Below are 6,145 nucleotides of genomic sequence, written 5' to 3'. Positions count from 1 at the left end.
TTCTTAAGAAATCGGCAGGATGGTAGGAAACGTAAGCTCCAGGACCTCCAAGGCTGGTGGCCTCTCAGGTGGCGGGGCTGCCAGAGCCTCTGCTGCACAGGACTGTCAAGTCCACACAAGCGCTGACCCACAAAAACGTGGGAACCACCAACAGAGAACTTTCTGGTAACGTCTTATAAGCCAGGAAACCCTCATGAAGTTAGACCCAGGAGAGAAGCTGAAGTTGACCAGCCTGACGCCAGCTGGGGAGGTTCTGCAGAGGGCCCCCCAGGCCTGAGATGACCTCACCTGGTCACACCAGGCAGGCCCTCTGGCACCAGGAAGCAGAGTGCAGGAGACACTCAGCAGAGCAGGGCCAGGTTTCTGCCCTGGAGGACCCGGAACTGGGGGTCACAGTTGGTCAGCCCTGGGTTTTCAGGGGGTGGGGAGGAGTTCCGGGGAAGGGTACTCAGGACCACGCCCCACTCCCTCATCCTGTTTGTCCCCACAAAGCTTCTCCATATGTGGCACTCCACAGATGAGACTGATTCAGCTTACTTTTCTGCCTGGCCTCCCGCCTTGCTGGACGGTATGTTCTTCAGAGTAGGGATTGTTATGCTCTATGCAGGAGCAGCACCTGGATCAGAGCAAGCACTCAGGAAGTACCCACCGAATACATGGCAGTGCACACACAGCTGTATATGTGCGATAGTATTTCTAGAAGGATCCACAAGGAAATGGTAGCAGAGTTTCAGTGGCCCAGGGAAGTGGGGGAAGGAGGTGGGAGCCAGCATGACCTTTGACTGACTATGCAGCCCTTGAAATTTTCTTACGTATGTTCTACCTAGCTAACCAAAAGAGAAAAAAAAGTTAGATCCCTGTTATTGAATAGGAAAAGAAGTTAGAATAAAAATAGGCATAATAAGGAAAGAAGAAAAACCACAGAAGGGCCCCCATTGCGTAGAGCTGTGTGGAACTCCCAAGACGGGCTTAGAGAAGCTCAGTGCTGACCAAGCATCCCGCCACATGGCCTAGGGGTCTGACCTCAGCCCCACCCCAGCCCCACTTGGAGTCTGGTCCTACCTCAGGCCAACCAGGGGTCTCAGAGGCCTTTCCTGGACACCGGAAGCTCCCAGCCCTTCTGGCTGCCCATTCACATGTGTCAGGTGCTTACGGGGAAGGCGTGAGGGGCACAGAAATGTCTCCCAGTCCAACAAAGGAAAGGGCAAGTGAGGAACCCAGGTATCCAGAGGGGAAACAAGATATTTAGGGAGAAAGGGGAGGGGCCGTGAACTAGATCTGGCATGACTGGTCAGCATCTCAGGGAAACCAGAAGCTGGGTTGAGGAAGAGGAAGAGGGAAGCCCTGGGGGGCCTGAAGGAAGGAGCCTAGGCTGGGAAGCGGCTTGGAACCGGGAGAACCAGGCAGAGGGACATGGACTTGGGATGAGCCCATGGCAGGCCGCTCGCGTCTTTTAGGGAGAGGAATTTGGGGAAGAAGGATGGCTCGCTACGGTGCCCTCCTGAAGACAGACAGGAGCGGCTTCTGCCCAGGTAACCGCGAGCCTACTTATTCATGAAGCTCATCTTCGCGTCAGGCCCTATGCCAGGAAGAGCATTCCAATTTGACCTGTGAGGCCTCAGACTGTCTTCTCAGAGACATTTTGGAGGCACCGACACCACAAGGAGAGGCAAAGCCTTCTCTGAAAGGCAGCAGGGAAGCAGAGCCTTGGCTGGGGCAGCCTGGGGAGGGGCTTCTGTTCTCGGACCCCACGGCGCCTGCACTTGCCCAGCAGAGGGCAGCCTGAGCTTGGGCACCATTCTCCCCGGCCACAGGCATAGGTAACGGGGCAGATGGGTCCCTAGCCCCCGCATGGCCCCCTGAAGGTCGGGCATGGTGCCCACTTGCTGGTAGCAGCAGCACTGGAGAAGCAGGACGCACCAGGAGGCAGAGGAGAAGGCCGTCATGAGCTCTCCCTGAGCTGTCAGTTCTGCTGGCAGATGCTCGGCCTGGCACCCTGCCTTGCTCACCCTCTGGGATCCTGGGATGAAGGATCTTTCTTTCTCATCCCAGTGCAGACCGCTCCCTCTGTTTCCGGGCACTGTTCTGCATCCGTTGCTCGGAGGCTCAGGCTTCTAGAGCCCTGGGGCTGGAAGGTGTCCTAGTCTAGGAGTTGCATTTCCAATAGCGCTGAAGGCAGGCAGAGAGCCTCGCTGTGTGAAGCCCACTTTGGATAGGACGGCTGGACAAGGGGGCAGCCATGCTGGCCTGGCCCTTTTCCAGAAGGACCTCAGTTCAATCACGTCTCTGACTCTGAGTGACAGGGAGCATGGCTGTGGGCCACAGCCTTGGACGCTGGTTGCCAGTCTCTTCCCTGTCCAGTCTTCTTCATCATATAGATGAGAAAACCAAGGGCCAGAGAGAAGATGCTACTTGCTTAAGACTAGGGCCGAGGGCTTTGATTCCTTTTCTCACCAGAGTCCCGGTCTTTGGTGCTTCTTGTACCTCGGGGGCACAGGGCACATATTAACACGGCTTGGACGTCTCCATCGGCCTGCCTGACTGCTGCTGCTTCATCTTAGATTGCTTCATTTCCTTCCTTGGCCACAGATCTCCTGTTTGGAGAAAGCAGCCGCCCCCATGATGCAGGGCACTCCTTTTCCTTGGAGTGAGTCACAGCCTCTGCACAGACTTGTGGACAGCTTGACTCCAAGACGGAACCCTCTCCTCCCACTGCTTTTTCCAATGAATCCCTCCAGCCACCTCCCTGTGGCAGGGCATTTCTATTTACCCAAGTATTATCCTCCTTAAAATGAGGTCTTGTGGAGAAATATACAGAAGCCGTTCAATCTCTTTTAGATTCCTTTTTTTTTTTTTTTTTTTTTTGGTCCTGGGGATTGAATCCAGGGGTACTTTACCGCTGAGCTATTTATCCCTAACCCTTTTGGTTTTGAGACAGGGTCTCGCTAAGTTGCTTAGGGACTAAGTTGTTGGAGTTGACCTTGAACTTCAACCCTCCTGCCTCAGCCTCCTGAGTTGCTGGAATTATAGGCGTGTGCCACGGTGCCTGACTGAAGCCTTTCAATTTCGATTCCTCAGATCTCATAAAGAAAACAGACTAGAAACATAAAGTGCTGTTTTCTACAACGCGTGAAGTTCGCAAGAACGTGGCATGTGCTGGCGGGGACTTTGCAAGTCCTGAGGACGAGGACTGTTTTCAGAAATCTGGTCTCCTATTGACTTTGTGTCCACCTTCAGGAGGCGAGCTTTGGTGTGCAGCTTCATTAGGGCTTGAAACTTGAGCCTCCTGAGCAGCAGGAACTGGGTTGTGGCCCCATTACTGAGCACAGGACACCTTTGGGAACTGGGCTTGTATTTATGATAGAACTAGCCCCGCGAAGAATGTGAAGAATGTCAGCGCGGTCTCACCAGGACAGACCTGTGTGAGGTAACACATGACTAACCCTTTGTCATGGAGGGCTTGCTTTTCCAACTCCTCCCACCCAGAAAGCACAGGGAGGCAGACAGTCCTGGAAAACTGGTCTCCAAAGAACTCAAGAACTCTCAAGAGCACTTTGAGAGGAAGAAATAAGAAGGTGTACCTATTTGTTCAGGAAAAAGAAACAAAGAAAAAACCCCAGAGACTAATGAGATTAGCTGCCTACAGGGCCTGGGAACCAGACGGAAAGAATAAAGGGAATGAGGGGTAATGAATATATCTTCTTGCTCTGAGCTGACTTTTGGACACACTTTAATGTTCTGTTATCTGTTAATATTCTGTTACCTATTCAAAAATAAAATAAAATCACAAGGACATGGAGAAAACTAAAATTTATAAATCAGAGAAAAATGCCCTTTTATGTCTACCTTATCATTTTATAATAAAAAATAATCAGTGCCTTATATGGTTAAACCATTTTCCTACAGTTCCATTCGACCTTGGTGAAAGCCCTCGGTGGAACTGTGACTGCCCCCTTTCACGAGAGAGGAGTCCGCTGGAGTGCAGTCGGTGCAGAGAGCTTGCCTGGCATGTGCAAGGCCTGGGTTCCACCCCCAGCACCACAAAAACAAGCAAAGGAACAAAGATTTTGGCAGGGTTTGGCAGCTGCAAAGGGCCCAAGGACTTGAACCCAGGTTTGGTGACAACCTGGTATAAGATCTCAGTTCTGAAACCCAGTTCTGGGCCAGGCACAGAAAGATGAGTAGATAGAGTCCTCGGGTCCCAGGAGCCTATGAGCTCAGTGACAGATATTTAATCAAGAGGTTTTACATAAGGGGCTGTATGATTCCCTCATCGTTCGTAAAGATTCAAAGGCCATAAAGATTTTAGGAATTCTGAGCACGTCTTATAGGTTGGCTTCCTGGGAGATACAGGTTTTGAGATAAACCTTATAGGAAGGATTCAGATGGGTATAGAAAAGAGGCAAGAGGATTCCAGACAGCAGACCCACTGGTAGCAGAGAAGTAGGAAAGTGCTTGGTGTGAGGAAGACGGCTTTTGAGGGGAATGAACGAGACAGCAGGAAGGCCTCCCGTCACCGGAGGAAGATGTCCCCAAGGAGGCTGGGTAAAGTCGGTGAGTTCCAGCCACTGAGAGCTGCAGACTGATATTGATGTGTGCCTGGCCCCTTTCCAGTACCCGGTCTCAAAGAGATTACCTAGGGCAAGGCAAACGCTGAACTCTGGGTCTCCAACTAAAACAGTGTTTTTGCATAAAGAGGAAATGAAAAGCTGGCTCCGTTGGTGGCTTTTGCTTTCTTCTTCCGAGTCTACTCTCTGAGACGCTCAGGCAGGAGAGAACCCTCTCCCTGTTCGCTGCGCTGAGAACCCGGCTCTCAGCCCAGTCTGTCTCTGCAGTCAGCTTGCCTGCAGCCCCCAAGGGGTGTAAGGAAAGTGTGAGAGGAAAACACCCCCCGCCTTCTTGTCCCTTCCCCAGTGGGAAGAGCGAGCCTGAGCAAGGAGGCTTTGTGGAAAGGACCTGAGTCAGACCGACAGCAGGACAGAAATAAGACAAAATTAAAATACTGATTAGTCCCATCAGACCAGGTGGTCACTATCCTAAGTTTTAATCCGTTTCAATGGTCAGATAGACCTGAAATACCTTTGAAATAGGGGCAAAGGCAACCCCAAGTCCCTGACCCCATTGCCGTCCCCCTTTGAAACAACTACAGAAATGACCCCACCTCTCCCAGAGGAGAAGCGGCTGTCTGGCCCCTTCTGTCCTTCCGTCCTCTCTGTCCCCATTCCCCCTGCATCCTTCTCTGGCTTCCATGCCCAGATTTGCTCTGGGCCAGCCATGTCTGGCCTGCTGTCCCTCTGCACTGACCCCCCTTCCAGCCAGTGTGGGGACCAGCCACAGGCCCTGAGAAGGTGGTGGCTCCTCCTTCAACACCCGCGCTCCATGTGGTTTGCACATCCTGTCCCGGTGGTGTGTCTGTGTTCTCACCCCAGATCCAGAGCTTCCGAAGTGCGGTAGCCAAATCCTGCTGCTTTCCTCATCCTGGGACAATGCACCGTCTCCGATCATATTTACTATGATCAATGGGTGTTTTCCTTTCAGGGAATGTTTCTTAAATTTTTAAAATCTCAACCCACAGTAAAAAAAAAATGCTTTTCATTATCACCCAGTCCATACAGATTCTCACACACACACAAAGACACACACACACATACACACACACAACTACAACAAAAACTCATCAAGTAATACTTACTATGTTGAATGAACTGATATTTTCTTTTTTCTTTCTTTATTTTTTATTTTTATTTATTTACTTTTTTAAGAGCTTGTTGGGGGAAAGCCCAAGTCCTTGAGTGTAGGGAGCAGCAGTCAGTTGCTAAAGTGACAAGAGCTTGCTTCCAAGCCGGATGGGATTAGGTTTAAGCTGGAAGCATTACTCTGCTTTGTGGAGTCTGGCCTCACTACGAGTGGGGGCTGGAGGGAGGGGTGCTGGGGACAGTGGGACCCTTTGCAGCTCTCTTGTTCCATGCTCTCTATGTTTCCTTCATTCCTTGAACACACCCATCTCCTCCCTGCAGAGAAACCCCTGTGCTCTGCTGCTGCCTCAGCTATCTCTGTGCAACCGCTGTGAGGCCGGTCTTCTCCGGTGGCTGGTTGCTCTGTGAGCCCCTGGAGGAAGCTGGGTCTGGGAACCTGGCAATTCCGA

This window comes from Sciurus vulgaris (assembly GCF_902686455.1).
Source record: "Sciurus vulgaris genome assembly, chromosome: 14".
NCBI classification, from domain to species: Eukaryota; Metazoa; Chordata; class Mammalia; order Rodentia; family Sciuridae; genus Sciurus; species Sciurus vulgaris.
Note: the sequence above shows the minus strand (reverse complement) of the source record.